This window comes from Schistocerca nitens, chromosome 6, assembly GCF_023898315.1.
Source record: "Schistocerca nitens isolate TAMUIC-IGC-003100 chromosome 6, iqSchNite1.1, whole genome shotgun sequence".
NCBI lineage: Eukaryota > Metazoa > Arthropoda > Insecta > Orthoptera > Acrididae > Schistocerca > Schistocerca nitens.
In genome coordinates this window covers 365,209,264-365,213,133 of record NC_064619.1, presented here as the reverse complement: position 1 = coordinate 365,213,133, position 3,870 = coordinate 365,209,264, and the positions used below count along the sequence as shown (strand labels likewise).

The 3,870-nt window shown below is 42.6% G+C and overlaps 1 non-coding gene across 1 annotated transcript; it reads right to left on the bottom strand.

Annotated features, from left to right (window-relative positions):
- Nucleotides 1–3,101: 3,101 nt before the first annotated feature.
- Nucleotides 3,102–3,176, bottom strand: Trnas-cga (transfer RNA serine (anticodon CGA)). Its single transcript has one exon. It is a non-coding gene; the product is annotated as a tRNA-Ser (tRNA).
- Nucleotides 3,177–3,870: the final 694 nt, after the last annotated feature.

Genomic DNA, 3,870 nt, shown 5'->3' with positions numbered 1-3,870 from the left:
TGCACAATAGACTAGGCTGGGCTGTACGAACATTTTGTAAGCAGTATCGTTTGCAACTTCAATAAAATGTAGGAGAAAGAACATCTTATATGGCAATACCTTTGAATGTACGCCAAGGGAATATTGTGTGATTTGCTACCTATCTCAGAACGCTTAAGTGACGTCGTGGTTCTGTGAATATATTCGCAAACGATGTTCTTGCATTCTGGAAATTGTAGCGAAAAGCAGAAAAACCTGCAAAGAAGCAATGATTGATTCTGGAACTGGCTGGAATGAAAGGCAGATATTGCTCATAAATAAAAAAAATGCACTACGGTTGATGATGATGATGATGTTTGGTTTATGAGGCGCTCAACTGCGCGGTCATCAGCGCCCGTAAAAAGTGTCAATTGTTAAACATCTAATTTTCTTCACAGTCCAATCTAGCTACTGTCAAGAATGATAATGATGATGAAATGATGCGGACAACACAAACACCCAGTCCCCGGGCAGAGAAAATCGTAACCGGATGGGACTACGATTGATGAAATTTTGTATCACAGTCGCTAAATATCTTGGTACATACGCACGAAACAACTTAAGACGTTTCGGTCAATAAACCTCGTTACAGGAAAGTGTGGTCCCACGGTGACATTCAGTAGCAGAATCCTCAGAAATTACGAGGGTTATTCGTAAAGTAAGGTCCGATCGGTCGTGAAATGGAAACTATACTGAAAATATGGTGAAGCTTTGCATAGACGTATTAGGTGGAAGATTTGTCTGATGTGGCAGAAGAAGAAAAAATACTAGAATCAGAATTTAAAAGAGCTTTGGAGGATTCAAGAGCAAATAAGGCAAAAGAGTTGGATAACATCAATCAGAATTTCTGAAATTATTGGGGAAAGTGGCAACAAAACGACTATTCCCGTTGGTGTGTGGACTGTATGAGTCTCGCGGTATACCATCTGACTGTCGGAAAAATATCATGCACACAATTCCGCAGACTGCAAGAGCTGACAAGTGCGAGAACTATCGCACAATCAGCTTAGAAGCTCATGCATCGAAGTTGCTGAAAAAAATAATATAGAGGAGAATGGAGAAGAAAATTGAGGATGCGTTAGACGACGATCAGTTTGGCTTTAGGAAAGGTAAAGGCACCAGAGAGACAATTCTGACGTTGCGGTTGATAATGGAAGCAAGACTAAAGAAAAATCAAGACACGTTCATAGGATTTGTTGACCTGGAAAAAACTTTCAACAGTGTCAAATGGTGCAAGATGTTCGAAATTCTGAAGAAAATAGGGGTAAGCTATAGGGAGAGAGGGTCATATACAGTATGTACAAGAGCCAAGAGGGAATAACAAGAGTGGAGGACGAAGAACGAAATGCTCGGATTTAAAAGGGTGTAAGACAGCAATGTAGTCTTTCGCCCCCACGGTTCAATCTGTACATTGAAGAAGCAATGATAGAAATAAAAGAAAAGTTCAGGAGTGGAATAAAAATTCGAGGTGAAAGGATATCAACGATACGATTCGCTGATGACATTGCTATCCTGGGTGAAAGTGAAGATTAATTACACGATCTGCTAAATGGAATGAATAGTCTAATGAGTACATAACATGGATTGTCAGTAAATCGAAGAAAGACGAAAGTAATGGTAAGTAGCATAAATGAGGACAGCGAGAAACTTAACATCAAGATTGGTGGTCACTATGTAGATGTCACTGAGGAATTCTGCTACCTAGGCAGCAAAATAACCGATGACGGACGGAGCAAGAAGGACATCAAAAGCAGATAAGCGCAGGCAAAAAGGTCATTTCTGGCCAAGAAAAGTCTACTGGTATGAAACATAGGCCTTCATTTGAGGAAGAAATTTCTGAGAATATACGTCTGGAGTACAGCATTGTATGGTAGTGAAATATGGACTGTGGGAAAACCTTAACAGAAGAGAATCTAAGCTTTTGAGCTTTGGTGCTACAGACGAAGTTGAAAATTAGGCAGACAGATAAGGTAAGGAATGAGGAGGTTCCGCGCAGAATCGTAGGGGAAAGAAATGTGTGGAAAACAATGGTAAGGAGAAGGGGCAGGATCATAGGACATATGTTAAGACATCGCGGAATGACTTCCATGGTGCTAGAGGGAGCTGCAGAGGGCAAAAACTTCAGAGGAAGTCAGAGGTTAGAATACATTAATCAAGTAATTGAGGACATGGGTTGTCAGCAGTACTCTGACATGAGGTTGGCACAGGTGGGGAGCTCGTGGCCGGCCGCATTAAACCAGTCAAAAGACTCATTACAAAAAAAGTTGGACAGTGTTTCCAGTATGCTCGTTGATCGCGTGACGTCGCCTGCTAAGAGATTTCACTTAATTTCATGCAATCCCACGTAATGTAACTGTCACTTATTTCCTTCTTCATGACAATTTCCGGCCGCACACTACAGGGGCACTGAGGATGCTCCTGCAGCGTTTTGAATGGGAAGTGTTTCGTAACCCACTATAGAGCACGAACTTGGTTCCTTGTGACTCATCCCTGCTTACATGAACCGTTGGCTAAGAAGACAACGAGCTGCAGGCAAGCGTAGAGACTTGGCAGAAAGCACATGCAGCTGCCTTCTACGACGAGAACACTGGAAAGTTGCCACAACGCTGTGACAAACGTCTGAGTCGGAGCGGCGATTATGGAGAGACGTATCTAACTCACGCTAATAAAGCAATTTTAATTTTCACTGTGGTTTTCTGTTTGCAATTGATCGGACCTTACTTTCCGAATAACCTCTGAATAATTCATAATTCAAAGAGGCAGCTTACAGAACTTTTGCTGCCACTACTTACACTGAGATAAGAAAGTCATGAGAGACCTCCTCATATGGTGTCAGACCTCCTTTTTCTCAGGGTAGTATAGCAGTTGGACGTGGTATGGACTCATGGTCTCAAGTCCCCTACAGAATTGCTGAGACATGCTGCCTCTATAGCTGTCCATAATTGTGAAAGTGTTGCCGGTGCATCAATTAACCTCTCGACGTCCCACAAATGTTCGATGGAATTCATGTCGGCGGCCAAATCATTCGCTCGAATGGTCGAGAATGTCCTTTAAACTGAAACTTCCTGGCAGATTAAAACTGTGTGCCGGACCGAGACTCGAACTCGGGACCTTTGCCTCTCGAGGGCAAGTGCTCTACCAACTGAGCTACCCAAGCACGACTCACGCCCCGTCCTCACAGCTTTACTTCTGCCAGTACCTCGTCTCCTACCTTCTGTCCTTTAACCTAATCGCGAACAATTGTGGCCCGGCGATATGGCGCATTGTAATTCATTAAAATTCCATTGTTGTACGGGAACGGAAGCCCATGAATGTCTGCATGACTGCAAATGATCCCCATGTAACCGGACACAACCGAACTCCCAGCGCACACGCTTATGCAGCTACCACCGGCTTTCACAGTGCCTTGTTGTCAACTTGGTTCCATGGCTTCGTGAGGCCTGCGCCACGCTCACCCAGCTCTGACCAACTGAAACCAGGAGTCATTTGACAAGGGATATCATTTGTAAATTATGACGAATATAAATTTTGATTTTAATAAGTCACGATTATAGCAGCTCTCGGGGTCAAGGATTTTATTTAATTTTCATATTAAAACAGAATTAAGTTGTGGGCTCTTAGAACACAAATAACGTGTGTAGAAGCAAACTTATTGCGTACTTCATTTAGCGATGAAAATATACTTGGAATATTTGCAGAGTTCTTATAATAGACATTGTTATTTTCTAACACGACATTCAGATGGCTGAAAAATTTTTGAAGACTCATCGGAATGAGACGGCAAATGGGCCAACTAACAGAGACCAAGAAGTTGTTGCTTCCTGGGTCACATTAACAGACTGTAAATTCCCG